This window comes from Bemisia tabaci, unplaced genomic scaffold, assembly GCF_918797505.1.
Source record: "Bemisia tabaci unplaced genomic scaffold, PGI_BMITA_v3".
Lineage (NCBI taxonomy): Eukaryota > Metazoa > Arthropoda > Insecta > Hemiptera > Aleyrodidae > Bemisia > Bemisia tabaci.
The window spans coordinates 173474-193610 of NW_027311741.1; the positions used below are offsets into that span (position 1 = coordinate 173474).

Sequence of the window (20137 nt, forward strand, 5' to 3'; positions counted from 1 at the left end):
GAAAAATATCCTCGAGTTTCCCTCTGAATTTGATTTTTATGGAAGGAAATGTGGCAACGTCTGAAGGCTCATACGGTGTTCTTCCTTGGCACGGCAGACTACTGAATGTAATAATTGGAGATAAACACATATGATTAGCGTGACAACATGGTAACTACGCCCGATGCACGGCAGACACGGTCAAAATACACGCGTGGGAGTGTGAGACGATGACTACGCGACGCGACGTGACGTGAAACGACGCGGGCGTGCAAAGTCAAAGACTCGACTCGCGGGTCCATTCCTAATCAGTGGCGTGGCGTGAATTGCGATATATCGATTGTTGTGCCACTTAAACCTATGGTAAAGAATCGATTACTAAGGTGTTCGCTGCGAACACCCTGTTTATCGATACTTTTCCATAGGTTCCAATGGCCGATCAATCGATACATCGCAAAGCACGCCACGCCGCTGTTCCTAATCGCTCAAATCACAAGTTCATTTCTCAAACGGTTGCCAAATTGATTAATTTCTCTTCAATAGTAAATCAGGCAACTTATCACCCGTTTCCCGATAAATTTTTGAACCACTTGTAAATGGATTGCATTTTGCAAAAAGGAACCGGAAGAATTGCGATAATGCTAAGATTGTGCATTTTCATCCTTTGCAATAAAGTCACCGAAAGGATGAGCAAATGTGAAATTTACATTGTAATTTTGTCTTAAATTTACAGTTTTTAGCGAGTAAAATAGAAACTGTAAATGAATAATCAGGGTTTTCTTCCAAAACGAAAAAAGTTGCACAATCTTAGCAACTGGTTCGTTTTTGCAAAATGCAATCCAAATTATAGACGGAAAACGACTCCAGCGGGCTGATTATTGAAATTGATAGACAAAGCTAGACAAAGAAGACAAAAGGGATTTGGAGGGATCCTACTGGTGGAAGCGAATGGATGCAATAGACAAATAAGGTAGATATTAGACTAACTAACGACAACCCACGAGAGATCTCATGGTTAGTCCATCATTTTCTCCTTTAGTCTATAGGAACCTACCATTTCAACCAATAGGATCGCACCATGCTCCGTATGCCTCTTCGTCTATTGCTTTGTCTATCAATTTCAACAATCAGCCCGCCGGTGGGGTCCTTGAATGGCATCATCTGCGGGTATGTAGAGTCCACGCCTAATAAGTTTACGTACTTGTAGACTGCGACAGAGGATCGTCTGACGTCATTTTCGCATGGTAAGCACATGCAAGAAGTAAGATGACGGATCTTCTGTCGCAGTGTAAAAGGGCGTAAAAGTATATTAAGCATGGACTCTATTATAGCCTCAGAATCGCAAGACTAAATTTAAATCCAGATGCCATACCGTTGTTCGTTGGTAATTGAAACACAAATGTGTTCAAGGAGCGTATGTTCTCTTAGTGCGGTGAAGAAATGTCTGTATTGTACGCATATTAAGGAATAAATGAGGGGCTTGAAGGACAAGACTTATAAGTGCAGTTTTGAAAAAATTGAAATATTAATGATTTCAAGCAAAACTAGTCTTAATGCATATTCTGTGAAAAATTCGCTCCCAAATTCCAATTTTCAAGCATTAAAAAGACCAGAAGCATGACCAGAGTCATTATACGATCACTGAGGAGGTTTATTCCTATACAGCTCAGGTATCAACCACCCAACCTGTTAGTGCTTTTTCTACCTTTTTTGCTCTCTCTCTCTCCCTCCCTCCCTCCCTCTCCCCCTCTCTCTCCCTCCCCCCTCGCTCATCTTAATCCGGATTTTTTTCCTGCCAAGAAGCATTTGGCACTGCTCTCTGCCGAAGTGGTTTTTCTTTAACGTCAAAAATAAGATAAAATGACCGGTGACAATTTTTAACAGGTGCATCTTAATTAGCCCCGTTGTACAAGTACTTATGAATAATCGCGTGTATTACCTGATTTACGGAGATGAAAATCAAAGGTAGAGATGTCAAGCAGAAGTGGGAAGAAATGGACTCCCTGCTATGATAGAACTAATGGCGTCAAGTTTTTTCTTCTTCTTTTTTTCAATTTGTTAGTTCTCGCTCAGGAATAAATTAACTCACAGAGTTGCGCATGAATGAATGAATTTAATGGTTTGTTTTCAATAGAGATTGAAGACCTTTTGGAATATTAACTTTTATGAGTGACTTTTTCTGAGGTGCCTCCGTCCGTTCTCAGCTGCGAATGTTCCGTATTATGAGATTACAGTAGACTCTGGATTATCCGGATTAATTGGTGCCGGGCCGATCCGGATAAAAAAAATCCGGATAATAATAGCAAACACAAACACCACCAACCAACACCACAGTATTCTTATTATGTATACATCATGTACATACCAACACGAATTTAAAAGGTTAACGCCAAATTGAACGACTCAATGGTGATTGTGAATGGTAGCCGACAACGATAAATTACAATACAACGATTAAAGCGCGCAATGCGTGAAGTATTCATACAGTCTTGTAGCCGCTAATGTGCGTTTTAGGGTAACTAACCGACTGCACTGCGTTTGGCGTAATGCGAGAAGTATTTATGCAATCTAGTAGGCGCTAATGCGTTCCACGCCGACCTCACTGTTTGGCGCAATGCGTGAAGTATTCCTTCAGCCTTGCAGGCGCCAATATGCCTTGCGACCGCTTCTCCGCGGATCCGCTCACTTATCGGAATGCGTACGCAGTTACATGGTTGCAAAATCGATCCGGATAATCCAGAGTCCGGATAATACGAAGCCGGATAATCCAGAGTCTACTGTAGTTAGCATCCTTCTTAATTTAATTGGATAGTCATTAGTCATGCCGATACTGTAAGGCGAAGTGAGAAATCTCAAATAAAGTTTATGCCATGAACTTTGCTGCGTGTCCACGTTGTTACAGGACAAAAAATGTGCATCACCTGTAAAAACTAAGTACTTACTGACAATTGTGTATAGAATTTTAAGGATTCTGAAATAATAAATGTGCATATCGATCCCGTGAATTTTCATTCTCTTTATGCAGAAAAGTTTTTTTGAACAGAAAACTGTTTTTCAATTTTTTTCTCTCTCTCTTTCTGTTTTGTGTGCAATTTTCCCCAGACCGCCTTCCATTGGATGAGATCACCACGAAACCTTTCTTCTCTGGGTTGGTGTACATTGTGTGTCCACAACACAGGCTTAGGGCCCGAGAATCCTAAATTCAGTCCTGGTAAATGGTTATTCCAGATGCTTTTATATTGAGACCAAGATCCCCGTACATGTTTGAATTGGATGTGCAGCAGTTTCCAGTGCAGTGTTTTTATTTGTTTTTTGTTTTTGTCCGTACTGGATTGAAAATATGGTAAGTGATAAGCTCTACATAAAAGAGGGCCAAAGACGCGATAATTGACGAAGCCAATTCCTATCCCTCCTCAAGTTCGATTCGACGAAGCTGGCAGATTTGCTGTTGCATCACTTTCACTTCTACAGCAATCAAGTACCAACAAATCACCCGTCCATTCATACAGCCATTGATTCAAGCGCTCGTTCAAAATTCGCTCACCTTATTCCCCAAAGCCCGGCTTCTCTTCTCGCGGTGGAACTCACGACGTGTTTATTCACAAACAACGAGCAGGAACGCGTAATGAAGCCCTGGACATAATTGTCGGATTGTTACAATATTTAGTACACTTTTGATGGGGGAAGAAAAATAAATGGTAGATGGAAAAAAACCCGAAAAATCATATTTTACCTCGGACGATATAAACATACTTTTGTGAGATCTGAATGATGCAATGTTTCATTTAAAAAGGCTTTCGGTCTATTAAAACAGCTCTTCGTGGCGGCCTTTCAAAGGAAGAGAGAGGTTAACTTTCCGGGTATTTTCCAATTCCGTAAAAAGCGAGCATTGAAAAAAAGGGGGTCAAAATGAGAGGGGGGGGGGTCAAATGAGGCTGCGACGGCCTTGAAACGCGTTTAGCACGGACTTTTAATTTATTAAGGTATATTTGAGTTTTTAATTTTAACCCCCTTTATTTTAAATGCGACCTCAGTGTTTATGAGTCTCGGTTTTTCACAGTTTTCAAAAGCGAGCATTGATAACTTACAAGAGTTTTGCTCGAGTGCGCATTTTTACAGCATTAATTTTTTAGGGATAGAATAAAATTTACTAACATGATATATAAATTTCGACTTTCTCGACTAATACCTCCAGACAAGGTGCGAATTAAGGCATTGCGATATGTGTTTATCTTCCACAAAATTTCACATGAAACATGATTTAAGTGGCAATAATGACTAAAATTAAACGAAAAAGCAGCTATCACAACGCTTAAAATTACATTGTTTCTGGTGGTTCGTTGAGGATCATGAGGACAGACGGAAATGAAAGAGTGATCGAAACGAAGTTTTAAAACATTCACCGTTACCGCTGCACGTTAGCAGTTCGATGTTAGTTCTGTTTACACTGAAAAAAAAATTCTCGGCGTTTTTACCACGGTCCGTTGTTACCTTTACCATCTCACTTTTTTTACCAATTATTGGTAATTTTACAAAGACAGTCTGGTAAGCTTACCTAAATACCGGTATTTTTACTGTTTTTTTCAGGTAAGAATACCACTTTAATTGGTAATCAATTCCCGGTAACTCTGCCATTTTATCTCGGTAATTCTACCACAGTCGATAAAAGATATTGGCGTTTTTACCAAGGTCCTGTAAAATTACCGAGAAAGTTCAATAATCTCGGTAAAATTACCAATTCCATAAATGGTAATTTTACCGAGAAAAAACTGGGATCGAATAGAACTCTGAATTCTTGGTAATTTTACCCTTTTCTTCGTAAATACACCGAGATTTTTTTTTCAGTATAGTCCTTTATTTTATGGAGGACTGAGGAAAATTTCGATGTATTTTAGGCTAATTCGACACCAGTGCTTCACTAGTCAAAAACTGCGCGGAGTTGTACCTCGGAGCATCTTGTTCTCACGGTGCGATCGTCTCTTGAAAGGCAACCGCATGGAAATCAAATTGACTCGTCACTCATTGCCATGTTGTGATACAATGATCAACACTTGATTATACCTGCGGGCCGGTGTAGGATAATAATTTTCAATAACTCAGCCTCTCATAGTGAAGTGGTGTGCTGAAAGTTCCTCCGAAATGAGTGTTTGTCGGCAAGAACTGTTGGTTGGTTTCGTAATTGAAATCCCGCAGAGTATGGTGGACTTCTTGCTAATCTCTGAGATCAATTGATACGCTTGAAATTGCTTTAATAAAGTTCATTTTAAATCGTTAATCGGATTCACACTTTGAGAAGAAATAAGTATCAGCGTTATCGATTGATCTCTTGGGTTAAATTATTGCATTTAGCGATGCGGCTCGAGTTTGACACTCTCTTAATTCATACTTGAAAGTTTTTTAAGATCGAAAGGAAAAAAAGTCCGAAACACATAGAAAAAAACGGTTTCAACAGGAGAGTATTAATTTGGTACCTTACTTAATATATATAGACTTTTCGTCCATTGAGGATCCGTCAGGTCTGAATTGACGGATAAAGAGAACGTTTATTCACCAATAATTAGAAGTAACTTTTGGAAATTATCAATGTGTCTACCTGGAGACTTTCATATTAAATTTTGAAACGAATATTATTTCCATCGTAATGTTGAGTTAAAAATTCTACAAGTGCCTTCGCAAAAATTGGATTCATTGTGAGACAAACAATGGAGATGTTGCATGTGTGAGAGATTTGCGATTTGACTATTGTTTATTATGTAAAAGTTCGCGAGAAACACGATGGTGCCACTGGTTTTCTCTGAAATCAAATCCCAAGCTCAAAAAAAGCTCTCAAAGTGAGGCAAAATGGAGGGGATATCCCACGCTATCCTGAGAGTCCACTTCTACATCAAGACAAAATCTCCATGCAAAGATAGGGAGCAAATACATTAGCAGGGTTGCCTTGTTTTCAGTTTTAGAGTCCCCAAATAAAGTGGCAGCCCTGTCAATGTATTTGCTCCCTATCTTTGCATGGAGAGTTTGTCTTGATGTAGAGATGGACTCTCAGGATAGCGTGGGATATCCCCTCCATTTTGGCTTCAACTTGAGAGTTTTTTTTGAGCTTGGGAGTTTATTTCAGAGAAAATCAGTGGCACCATCGTGTTCCTCGCGAACTTTTACATAAGAATCAACAGTTGAATCGCCAATTCCTCACACATGCAACATCTCCACTGTGAGAAGATAAACGTAAAATTTTACAATTTCTGTCAAAAATGCCATGTCCGACTTCTTCCATTGACTCGATCCACTGCGCAGCGCCGCAAAGTTTATACGTCATTTCTGCAAAGAGCAACTCAATTTCCGAACGTTTTTCCTAGTGCCCCAGTAAGCATCGACTATGTCGTGAGGTATTTTGCTAAACGGTACGTGACCTACATGGCAGCAGCGATCGGCCCTTTATGCGGAGCCGCGCTACGAGCATTAACTTAGGCGCCCGGCTCCACGTCCGTCGGTCGGGAGGATGAATGATTTTTCGCGATGCGTTGCGTGCGACAATACTACAATGAAGACGCAGTTACGAGCGACAGGTCGGCATCGGGCAGTGACAAGACTGACGCGACTGTCCGGTCGCCCGCTCCGGCTCAATGACGACACTTCGATAATGGGTGATCAATCAGAATCAGCCGGCTATGTAAATGACCCACCGCCGCGATACGGCGAGGGGGGAGGGGCGGTTGAGGTCTCTAACAAATCACAGTTGCCGCAATGCCGAGTCTTAAAACTGCTCGTATATACTTGGGTTTATTTTAGCCAGCGGGCTGATTGTTGACGTTGATAGACACAGTGATAGACAAAGAAGATGTGAAGAGTACGGAGCGATCCTATTGGTTGAAATTAGTGGTTCCTGTAGACTAAGGAAAAAAATGATGAACTAACTATAGAGTCTCCCGAGGGTCACCGTTAGTTCGTCTATTACCTACCCCCTATGTCTATTGCAACCACTCGCTTCCACCAACAGGATCCCTCCATATCCTTTTAGTCTTCTTTGTCTATCACTTTGTTTACCAATTTCAAAAATCAGCCCACCGAAGCCTGGTTTCAGTCAAGTTGCAGGGAAAGTAGAAAGTCAAATGTTGTAAGAGCGAAAACCTCGGTTAGACGAACTGCTGATCGTGAGTTTAGAAGGATATTGAAGATTCCGAGGTTCATTCATATCATACTCTCTAATATAAAATAAAAAAGTAACGCGTAATGCATAATGCTTGAGGCGCGAAGAACTTCGGAGGGTTGGGATGCAAAGCAGCCAGGGATTGTAGCCCCCTAGATTTTTTTTTTTTTTTTTTTTTTTTTTTTTTTTTTTTTTTTTTAATTACATTATTATTCACTGTCGTTCTTTTGACAGTTTCTTTTCTTAAATCGTCTCCTCATGGTTTACATTCTAAGTGAGGAAGCTTAAAGAGCTTGGCGATTTTTTGTCAAGTTGGTGAGTTCGAAAATTCGTAAGTTGAGTTTTCGATGGAAAATCTTCCCCAAAATTAAAAAAAAACAAGTGGTAGTCGGGTTTAACTCATTCTTGCGCCAAAGGAGAAAGTGAACTTACAACATATTTCACAAATTTAAAGCGCCAATCATGACAGGCGAAAACCTAATTTTCTTTTTCTCAAAACGGCGCTTTTTGGAACGTAAATTCTAATCGTCGAGTCGCAACGCCGGTTTGGGCGGTTTAATTCCTGGTTTCATACTTTCTTGGTGTAGAATAACGCAGCAAAATGTTTGCAGTGCGCACACCTGATCATCGGCTATTTATGTACGTTTAGTAATGTGTCACATTCCAGCTAAAATCAACGCAAACGATGCAACAATGCGATCAACACCTTGATACAACTATTCGTACTCGATGGATGTCCGTGTTGCATACTCGAAAAGTAGAAGGCGCTTGGGCGTTCGTTGCCCGCGCGGCAGAGCAGAACGTGGACATGAGGCTGCGATTCTACTGCCGCATGTAGAAATTAAGTATTCCAGAGACTCCTCGCTAGTTATTCAAGTAATTTATGCGAGACGAAAGAGGATTTTAGGCATCAAAATTATGTTCTGCCCGGAGCGGATCGAATTTTTCAACTTTGTAAAAAGTTGAACGTTTCGTTATAATTTTTATTCACGCATTAAAGGTTCGCGACACCATCACATAAATTGCTGTATGACCGTGAGGATTTGAATTAGATCATATGGGATCGCCAAAGGAAAGGTTTGAAGCAACTCAGAGAAATAAGGGTGGATTTAATCTGAAAAAAACTTTGCGCAGAGAAATTAAATGTAAAGGAACTTTGAGGCTCGCAAATTTTCATATTCATAATTTCCATTGACTTTTCTCGTTTGCTCGGAGTTTCGTTCGGTATAAATGAATCGGTTGCTTTCAAAAGGAAACGTGTCCATTTTTGCATGAGCTTTGGTTTGCGTAAAAGGACATGCTAATTAGGACTCAACGAGGAACGGATCTGTTCCCTTTTGAAAACAACTACTGATTCAAATACGTTAGTAAAAGAAACATCTCATCTCATCCGTGAATGGGGTTGAGCTCTTGATTGAGGTCTTTGATCATTCCGATCGCTTTCAGACGCGCGAGTGATGCGATTGAGTCAGTGGCGTGGCGTGAATTGCGATGTATCGATTGTTCTACCATTTAAACCTATGGTAAAGAATCGATTATTAAGGTGTTCGCTGTGAACACCCTGTTTATCGATCCTTTCCCATAGGTTTAAATGACAGAACAATCGATATATCGCAAAGCACGCCACGCCACTGGATTGAGTCTCCTGATATCAGAGCTCCGGAGCCTGATTCTGAGTAAAACGCGGCGGTTTGTCGGGTAAAATTTTGCGGCACTCGTAGTCACACGAACTCGTAATAAAACTGTGCGAGATCGGAGAATGATAAAACTACGAGGACAATTACGGCCTCAGTAACATTACAAGGCCTCTTCATGGCCTGTGCGCTCAACAATATCGCCCCCGCGTTAAAGGTTTTTTATATGCTAGCCCGGAGACAAAATGTAAAGAGGAAAGCAGAAAAGTTAACCTAAAAAGTGCACAAAAATTTGACGAGATACCGTGGAACCATTTCAAGAGTTTCCTCTTGGTAGCAGATAGAATGAAGGAAATTTGTGTTATACACACATTTTTTGCAGTTTTACCGTCAAAACAATTTGCTGCTCAATGTGCGGTAAAAAACAGAAGAAATTGTCCGATAGCTCGGGAAGTTACCCACAATTACACGCAATGGCTACAGCTGGTTCAATAGGCTTCCAACACGTAAAATTGCACAAAAATCACGATGGGACCATCAAACACTCTCAAATCAACTCCATAGCGCACCAAATGGGATGTGGGATTTTTTTATTTGTCACAATTTTTTTTCTGAAGATGCAAAAATTATGGGTGAATATATAATGAGCAAGGATTTGAGATGGTGGCTCCAAGAGACCCGCTTTCTTAGTTGAGTCGTCTCTTAAGTTCCTATGCCGATGCGATAAACAGTAATTATTGTTACGGAAGAATGAACAAAAAGTCATAAAAATTCATATAGCTAAATGAGGTTCATTAATACCGCCAGCCTCATCTCGGCATTCAGATGGGGTGAGGAGGGGGCAGTTAGGATGAGACATGGTTGTGTAATCTTGAATGGTATGATAAAAAGCAAAAGTGTTGTCAAATACGGCGAGTTCCATTGTTTTTCTCTACTAAAACAAGTAAAAAAATCAGCTTTTAACGAAAATGCTAGCTGTTTTGCAGGAAATAATATGATTAACTTTATTTCAAATCTGAGGCAGATTGAAAATTATGCGGTAATTTTAAACTCATTTCATCAGAAGCTACGTTTTTCAATGTGTTCGATGGGCGACTTTAGATCTCAATTTTAATAAAAATTAGAAATATGAATGATCCCCGGGAAATTTATTACAAACCGTTCGAATTTACTACAATAAGGTGAACTTTTCATATTAATATCAAGACAGTTTAGTGATTATCGAGCCGGAACTTGTTCCGCAATCGCCTCTTGGGTGTCAGAAATTCTCAATAGAATTGAAAACAATTAACATCTTAAGAGCGCATAAAAATAAAATATAGCTTAATAGAATTTTCGTAAATTCCCAGTTCGTGCAGGGAAAAAATACGAAAGAAACTTAAAATCTGCCGCATAAACTTGTCTTGAAACCCGTGTCCTTCGAGAAGCCCCTGAAATTCCTTGGCGATAACTATTCAGCCACTGCTGTCGTGGGGTTGCAGACACATTAGATTGAAGGCGATTTTCGCCTGTGCGTCCCGCATTGAGTGTTCACCGCAGAGATAGACGAGAACTTCGGAAAAAACTTTTCATTATCCAAGGACGCCCCTTCTTTGACTTCACGTGCGACACTTTTTAAACTTCATTAAACATGTATCGCAGGAAACGATTCACCCACTAATATCAACGGGTCCCAGTTACAATTTCCGCGAGACCGCTCCGTCCTGTTGCGTTTCTTTCCGGAAGAATTTTTAATTACCGTCCAAAATATTTCAGCATTTTCGATAAACCCGACCAAAAAGTAGTATTGACACAGGAATCATTCTTCATTCGCCGCATATGCAGGATGGTACCGTATACCTGGGAAAATACAATTCGATGGCGAAATCCCCACGCCACGTACCTCGTTCTCGGTGTTTGAAAAAGTTCGCTCCTATTTTATTTTTTTGATAGAGGACGAATCGGCATCATTTCTCAAAATTTTTTCACAATTTACTTCGTACGAGGAGGAATAATCACTGGAGTTTTTAAGAATTGACGTTTAGAAGCGCTTTATTTAAAAAATGACACATGACAAGAAGTCTGCAACGTCGCGAACCGAGATACATGGTTTTGAAGTTACACCATCAAATTTTATCCCATTCGCGTCGCAAGGGCATCAAAAAGAACTGCCCTTCACCGCACAGGTGAATTTCACGCGAGCTAAAATAAGAGATCCGTGTCAAAATGATCACTTTCAGTATTTGTCGCAAAACAGTTGACGTAGGTCAGAGAAGAGGAGCGTTAAGTTTCAGCTCAAAATTTTACGGTTAAATGGATTAAAAATGACACTTGCAGACAGCCGAATATCGCTGATAAACCGACGTTGCAGAACTTGCGACTCGGTTTTTGCGAAACAGATGTTTTCCGACCTTAGACTTTGGATTGTCTCCTGGTTGCCAGTTTTCAGACTTTGTAAACGATCTTAACGGTAGACTTAAGAAATAATGATGGATCCCTGTAGAGTAGCACGTCACTTTTAAAGTTGTTTGGTGCCCCTCGGGCCCTTTGATGAAGACCGGACGAATCAAAATTTGTCAGTTGTGTTTCATAAAATAGCAAATATTTGAATAATTAGAGCTAAATTTCATTTCCGACAAATAACAACATTTGTGATTAAAAAGGATCGCATACTTTGATGATTCTGAAGGGTGTTAGCTTCAGAAGTCATGGATTTGAAAAATTTTTGAATTCATACTCTAACTGACATTCTTGAAAAGTCACATTTTTAATGTGCGCTTGTCTACAGTATTTTCTAAAAAAATTCTATTGCCAATCATTCGAATGATAATTTCTATATTTTACTATATATTTTCAAACGTCTTTTTAGACTATGTTATGTTTCTGTAACTCAGTCCTGAATATTAATAGGTACAAAATTCAATCGGGCGTATATGTTTTAAAAGAAAAAAATGACTCTGAAAGTCCGGTCTGAGCGAATTTTGCAAATCAAAATGCAGTGGGCTAAAGACGACAGTGGAATGCAACTTCCAGAAATATTTGCAAGAAAAGAGTTGTAAATTCTAAACATTATCAATCGATCGATCGCACTAAAACGTTTCCAAGAAGCAATCAAAGATGGGTCGATAGCAGTTGCGTGTCTTAAATGATCGATTTTCGATATTTCCCTCCTTGAAGCTGTGGTGAAGAATCGGTTATCAAAGTTTTCTTTGTGAACACCCTGTATATCAATTTTTTCTATGGGTTTAAATAGCAGATCAATCGATACATCGCAAAGCACGACACGCCACTGGTCGATAGATTGATGATTTCTGGATTTTAAGATATTTATGAAAAAAATTCCTGCGAAGCACATACGCTGACAATGAAACGGACACTTCAATTTGCGAGATTCGCAGACCTCACTTCCGAGTCTACTTAACAGTAAACTCTCGATCAAATTTTGAACATATACATTAATATTTGCATCAGAGTATAACTTGGAAAATTACGTGGAACGTAATGTACCTTTCAGGGATATATGAGAAATTTAAAAGCCCTTAAGTATCAATTGATCGACCTACTATCGAATTCTCTCGAAAAAGCTGTAGATCCTTTTCGACCGAAACAGTAATAATAAAAGTGCATCAAAATCGCATCAGACGGAGATCATGCAACAACCGCGGGTTGGATTCCGACTCCGCGACCTTGGGTCATCTCAAACACTGTTACTGTGGCATATTTCGTCGCCCCTTTGCAAAAGGGCGTATCCCTATTTCCATAAGAGCCCTGGGGAGCATAGAGTTATACGGAGAACAGGGCTCATGTGAAAATTGAAGTACGCTCTTCGGCCAGAACGGCGACGATTTCAGACGCGGTGGCCCAAAGCCAACATTTCCGAGTTTTCCGCGACCGCTGCAGCGGCGTTCCCAAATTTCGTAAGAAATCTTTCAATTTCATATCAAACACGCTGTCGAAACCCAAGTTTTACGGTAGAGCTGACAAGTAAGCATGTCGCAGAGCCGCTGTTACACTTTTTACCCGTTCCCTCACCACCCTCGCCCTCTCGCTCTCCCAGGCTCGACACTCTGAAGCTCGGGGAAAGCTCGTACATCATCATTGATGGTTCAAGTTCATTACTTGCTTGCCGTCAAAGGTTAATAACTGATGAATCGACAGCGTAATCGATTCGCAGATCGGCTATGATGACCCCACCGAAATGCTGAACATCATAATTCGTGCTCGTTATCGGAACACCCTTATTATTACGGTTTGAATAACAAGTGTCCCCGTTGACGTATATATTTGCGTAGCTGTGCTGCTCTTGTCCTCTTGAGAGCCACGCGTTGGAGGTTGGTCTCGGTCCAGTAGGAAACTGGACTAGGTTTTGCAGTTAGTAGCTAAGGTTTCTGGCTCAGTTTAAAAACAACGTATTTAAAATTAGTTTTCCCGCAGATATATTATGTGTCTCGATGGCGAAAGTGCGAGAGCATTTTCCCGTTTGTGACGCTGCACAGCGGCACCAAGTAATAGAAAAGGTTGGCCATGAAATTTTGGGCTAAAATTTCAAATTTTTATGTTCATTCCGTCAAGAATTCAATTTCAAAGGGTGTCTCTGGAATGAAATTTTACGGAAAAACCAAAACCATTTCATATTTTTGAAGATATAAGCTTTCAAAAGTTTCCAGATTTTGTCCACCTTCTCCTACTGACTCGGTCCAGTGTGCGCCGCAGACTTCTTGTCATATTTTAAAGCTGTTGAAGAGAGACCTGCAGCCTGACTGTTAAAATTTTGTGTTTATCGGGTAGACATAGATGACACAGGTTAAAAGGCAGAGTGTGATTGGTTGGCTATGTCTTATCACTGCTTTGTCGTGCCTATGTTGAGGGAACTCATGACAAGCTAAAGGCACCTCTTAAGTTTTTGACAGTATGTTGTCCATTCCACGTGACAAAGGCACGATAAAGCAGTGATAAGACATAGCCGACCAATCACACTCCACCTAAAACCTATGCCATCTATGATTACTCGACGAACACAAAATTTCAACAATCAGGTTGCTGGTGCAATAGGAAAATTTGGAACAATAGAAAGATTATTTGCATTGGGAAAAAACCAAGGAAAGGCAGCTTTATGACCCGAGAATACATTGTAGCTCGGTGCGGAGAAGCTGAGGCGTGCGTGGATTAGCACATGCGCACGCCGCACAGTGGATCGAGTCAATTAGAGAGGTCGGACATGACATTTTTGACTAAAACCGCAAATTTTGATTTTTTTTTTTCTGTCACATTTCATATAGCAAGCACTGGAAAAAAAATCACGGTGTATTTACTAAGAGAAGGGTAAAATTATCAAGAATTCAGGGTTCTATTTGATCCCAGTTTTTTCTTGGTAAAATTACCATTTATGAAATTGGTAATTTTACCGAGAAACCTCGGTAAAATTATTGAACTTTCTCGGTAATTTTACTGGACCTTGGTAAGAACGCCAATATTTTTTATCGACTATGGTATAATTACCGAGATAAAATGGCAAAGTTACCGGGAATTGATTACCAATAAAAGTGGTATTCTTACCTGAAAAAAAAACAGTAAAAATACCGGTTTTTAGGTAAGTTTATTTACTAGTCTGTCATGGTAAAATTACCCATAATAATTGGTAAAAAAAGCGAGATGGTAAAGGTACCAACGGACCTTAGTAAAAACGCCGAGAATTTTTTTTCAGTGAGGGGTGCTTCGAGAAGCAAATCTCACGAGGAAACAAATGGAACCATTTTTAAAACCTCAAAGTTTTGTATAAACGGAGTTTGATTGAACGGCTTTTGAAGTTTACAACTTATGTGCGACCTCTCTTATTGACTGGATCCACTGTGCACCGCGGGCCGTAAAATGATTACGGCTAAGGAGAGTCAGGCCGGGTGAGCCGGGTAAGGTGCGAAGAGGAATACTGCCGTACTAAGGAAAAACGCCGTATGAACCTTCAGGTGTTGCCAAATTTCCCATCACAAATCCCCAATTTTCAAAAAAATTTGTAAATATTTTCCTTCCAATTTCTCAGGTAATTTTGTTTGTAATTTGATCCAAAACGTCCGAAAATTTCAAGGAAAAATATTGATAATTTTCCTCAATAATAAACATTTTATCGGAGGAGATTTGGCAACTCTCGAATGTTCAGACGGCGTTCTTCCTTAGCACGGCAGAATGGAGCATGCAGAGAGGATTAAACTGCGAGTGCACGTGGGCGGACTGGTCGCCCAAATCTGCCCGGGAAAATGAGTTTTAATAAACCCATCAGCCGGAGTCATTAACCGCTCTACTCGCTTATGGAATTATCCGCCCACTTCCACTCGGACGTGTAACTGGTCATTAATTCAATTCCCCTTCGCTTTTTATTTCCATCAACGCTTCCGAGATGCGAGACCGGCTCCATTGTCCGCGAGGTATTCTTATTACCCGGCTCGTGCTTTCGGGGTTTTCGCGAACAAGTGAAATTTGACGTCATCGAGCCGAACTAAAGTATACTTTGATCTTATTAAGAAGAAGCTCCTTATTCTGAAAGAAGTTCCAATTAATCCTCTCCAAACACCAAAAACAAAATATAAAACGCTAATATCCTCGTGATTAGTTGAAAAAAGCAAACTTTCATATTTTATTCATAGTTAAATAATAACACTAAAATGCAATTTTAGAATTGATCAACTTGCCAATCTTGATAAATAAAGTGTCTGATAAAAGGGTTGAATTGTAAACGACCTATTGTAAAGCACCTATCTATTTTAAGGACCGATTTAGTTTTCATTCATTCGAATGGGGAGTGGAGACTGTGTGTGGAGCATTGAACCACCCGACAGCAACGAAATGATAATTGAAATTGATAGGCAAAGAAGACGAGGGGAAAATGGAGAGATCGTATTGGTGGGAATGAGTGGTTGCAACGGACAACGGGGTAAATAATAGACCAACGAGCGACAACCTAAGAGAGACTATAGGGTTAGTCCATCATTTTCCCTATGGTTTATAGAGACCATACGCTTCAAACAATGGGATCGATCGATTCTTCTTTTGTCTTCTTCGTCTATAGCTTTGTCTATAGATTTAAATTATCAGCCGGCAGTGTGAGGAAATAAACAATTACCTATCATATGTACTTCCTCACCAAATAAGCTCGACGTGGTACACGGACTTTATGTCCACTTTTTTTACGTCCTTAGACTTATTTCGTCCACAGTTTTTACGCCCACAGCACGCAATTTTTTGTTTTTAACTTATTTGTACATCGACCTCCTTGAGTCAAATACGTCCAATTTTGAGCGTTTAGTTGCGCTTACACCACGCTGCAGCACAGTAAAAGCCCAAAACATAAAATAATAAATTTGAATGCTTTGGAAAGCATTAAATTTGACACGGAACCACTATTATATTTACAAAAAACACATTATATTTTCCAGTAGTACATATTTCTTTTTTATCAGTTTAAAAGGGAATAATCAATGCAGACCAGAGAGTGCAAACATTTCAAAATCATTGATTGAAAAACGCTGACTCCGCGAGTTTAAATATTAGATCCTAACACAGAGCGGAGCGGCGTGTCAGCAGCGTAGAACGCACACTGGCGCCCACAAACCTAACGGGATACTTCACGCATTGCGCAACGCGTGAAGTATCCCGTTAGGTTTGTAGGCGCCTATGCGCGAGTCACGCTGAATGCCTGCCGCGCCGCAACGCTGTAAGCAACTATTTCGCGTCAGAGGCGTTGCACAGTATCCTACAAGATTGAAGGCTCACGAAATAACTAGTTGAAGAGGACTTTCAATTTTGACTGCATCTGTTACTGAAAAATGTTTAATTTGGCATTGGAGCGTTTCTTAGGCTCCCGCTTTGGTTTTCATCTTAGGCAAAATACCAACCCTTAAAACTGCTCAAAGAAATGATGGAAAAATGAACCATGATTCAAAAGTTGCCAAACACCCTCTTTCAAAGAATTGTAAGTCTAACTAATTGTATAAACAAAATGTAGTGAATTGCACTTTATTCTTCCTATTTAACCCCTGACAAAATCAAACTTTTCAGGCTACGAGCAGCAAACACAGTTCGAACACATGGAATTGAGTTTATCAAATAATCAATAATATTAAAATTATAAAGTTTGCCACTATCATTACAGTTATAATCATACTAGGCGCTACGCGGTCCAACCCCCGGGCACTGTGGGCCCTCAAAGGCCGCTTCCTTACTCTTCTTACTTCCCTTCCTTACCCTGTCCATCGGGCGTCTAAAAAAATGATTTTATTGGAATAGAGAGGATTAAGAACACCGGAAATATTAATTTTTGATCATTCAGAAAGCTACTTGACCCTCCCTCCCAATAGAAATGTTGCATGTGTGAGGGATTTGCGATTTGACTGATGATTCTTCTGTGAAAGTTCGCGAGATACACGATGGTGCCACTGGTTTTCTCTGAAATCATCTCCCAAGCTCAAAAAAAGCTCTCAAAGTGAAGCCATATGGGAGCAAATACATTAGCAGTGAAGCCGTGTTTTCAGTTTTAGAGTCCCCAAATGAAGAGGCAGCCCTGTCAATGTATTTGCTCCCTATCTTTGCATGGATAGTTTGTCTTGATGTAGAAATGGACTCTCGGGATAGCGTGGGCTATCTCCTCCATTTTGGCCTCAACTTGAGAGCTTTTTTTGAGCTTGGGAGTTGATTCCAGAGAAAACCAGTGGCACCATCGTGCTTCTCGCGAACTTTTACATCAGAATCAACGGTGAAATCGCAAATTCCTCACACATGCAACATCTCCATTGTCTGTTTCCCCTGATAACCCTCCATTTCCTTTGGTACTTTCGCGTCATTCACGGTCGGCCCCTCGGTGTCATTAACCCGAAAAAGTTTAGGAGGTCAGGCCCATTTCGCAACTTATCGGAGGATCCTTAATAAAGGGCTGGTGCATCCTCGGAATGCGCAAGGCCCCTGACATGCCCTCCCCCCACCCCGTTTAAATATGCAATTTAGGCGCGCCCTCCCACCCCCTCCCCTGACATGGCAACGTTTATTCAATTACTCGCCGAAGTTGCACGTAGCGGGCTGTTGACAAAGCGGCGCGCGTCGTACGTGCCGTGTCTCCGGGGCGAAGAAGGTAAACAATGCGGGGAGCTGCAATTTGCAATTAGATTTCCAAGAGGAGGCTCCGCGCTACGGCTACGGCTGCGGTTTTGTCGAACAATAGTAACGGAACCCGGGCTCAGCCGCATCCCGCATCTGGGCCAATTAAATGGTGTCGCTCTGCGGGGAGTTGGGCCGGAGGTGCGCTTTCCACCGTGGTTGCCCGCTTCTTGACGCGGCTACAGGCGTTTCGACCTAGCTTGCTTCAAAATCCTGACAATGATACCATGACCTGTGGGCCGATTATTGAAACTGATAGACAAAGCTATAGACAAAGACGACAAAAGGAATTCAGAGGGATCCTATAGGTGGAAGCGGGTAGTGGCAATGGACATAGGAGCTAGGTAATGGACTAACTAACGGCAACCCACCAAAGACCCGACGACTAGTCCATGATTTTCTTCCTTCGTCGATAGGAATCCAACCATGTCAACCGATAGGATCGCTCCATACTCCCTATGTCCTCTTTGTCTATAGCTTTGTCTATTCGTTTCAATAATCGGCCCGCTGTGGGCTGATTATTGAAATTTATAGACAAAGTGATAGACAAAATGATAGACAAAGAAGACATAGGGGGTATGGAGCGATCCTATTGGTTGAAATGTGTGGTTCCTTTAGACTAAGGGAGAAAATGATGGACTAACTGTCGGGTTTCTCGTGGATTGCCGTTAGTTAGTCTATTACCTACCGCCTAGTTGTCCATTGCAACCACCAACTTCCACCAATAGGTTCCCTCCACATCCCTTTCGTCATCTTTGTCTATAGCTTTGTCTACCAAATTCAATAATCGGCCCGCAGGCTGCCGTGCTATAAGGAGGAACGCCGTATGAACATTCGAGAGTTGCCAAATATCCTTCGGTAAAATGTTTATTTTTGAGGAAAGTTATGAATATTATTCCTTGGAATTTTCAGGAACTGTGGGTGAAATTGCGAACAAAATTATCTGAAAAATTGGAAGAAAAATATTCATAAGTTCCCACTATTCGTGCTTTATCAAAGGAAACTTGGCAACGCCTAAAGGTTCATACGGCGTTCTGCCGTGATAGCGAAGAGAGCAGTGAGTTCAAAAATGAAGTTTTGAGAAAACAGTCTCAGAAGCTTCTGACCGGAAAATTTTATTGAAGGAAGCCGTTCTTTGTCAAATTGCCACTGAATGTCCGAAAGACTCCAAGAAATCGATTTTGATGATTAAGAATCGACTGATTTCATTTCAATTACATAAAAAAGGCATTTTTCATTTTCATGCTAGGTTATTGTTAGGCAAGACAGCCGTAAGTGCTATCTTTTGCATGCTTTCATGGTTGCGTTTTGGACACACAACAAACACATTTTCAAGTTAGAAATTGTCAGAAGAGGGCGGCACTTTACCTGAAAGCACTGCTTTCATTGGCTCTCTGGAGAGTCAGTGTCACTTACTGCTGTCTTGCCTAAAACTACGTCATTTTTTGCGCACTTACGGCTTTTTCATATGTCTCGTTTTGATAAAATTAAGATGAATTTCGCTGTTTTAGCAATTTCAGTGATTTCATCTGAAAGAATTTAGACGAATTTTGAAGGAAACTCGATTTCGAAAATGTGACACTTACTGCTCTCTTCACTATCACGGCAGCGTTTTTCGTTACCATGGCAGCAAGGGCGTCATTTCGGAACCACGGGGGCCATGGGCCGGACAGCTCGAACGGGGGAGGGCGTAAGGGGCTCCAGAGGCCTCCCCCAGAAAATAGTTGAATTTTTGCAGCACCTAATATACAGTTTGAGTCAATTTCGTCATTAATAATTACCAAATGTTAACGTCCATTCGTCTCTTCCTCAGAGGGGAGGTTTTTTGGTTTTTTAGAAGACCTCGAATTTAAGGTAACATAATACATAATTTAGGGATGATCCTTACTCAACCGAGGAAAAGATTTTAAAGAAGATTTAGTCCAGCTTGCTCATGCTGATGTATTCAAATTCGCAACACCTGCACAGCGGTTATTTTTTGATAGGTCATCGATTAGCAAAAAGTATTAGAGTATGGTGAAGGGTTTGTTAGCTTGGTTTGTAGATTTGAACATCACCTCGTCGACGAACAGTGCAATTGAAAGGCAGCTAAGGCGGCTAACGACGGAGAAAGGGAGATATTCGGACATGCTGTCAATAATGCTTTGACTTTATGGTTTGAAATATTGCAAGATGCTCACTTTTCCTGTTGAATTTTTATGAGCAAGAGAGTCAAATTTAAAAAAACTCAGTCTTTATCTTACTTATGAGTAAAGTATCT

General features: G+C 40.7%; 1 protein-coding gene across 2 annotated transcripts in view; it reads right to left on the reverse strand.

The window, feature by feature from the left end:
- LOC109043279 (Activating transcription factor 3) overlaps positions 1-20137 on the reverse strand; it is a 111704-nt gene that overhangs the window by 18771 nt on the left and 72796 nt on the right. Inside the window, exon 1 of one of the 2 annotated variants that reach the window (XM_072305715.1) lies at positions 9220-10415. The exons of the other annotated variant lie outside the window; for it this stretch is intronic. The gene's annotated coding sequence lies outside the window, so the exon portion shown is untranslated. Of the gene's footprint in view, positions 1-9219; positions 10416-20137 lie in introns of those variants that run through there. 2 annotated transcript variants of the gene reach the window in all.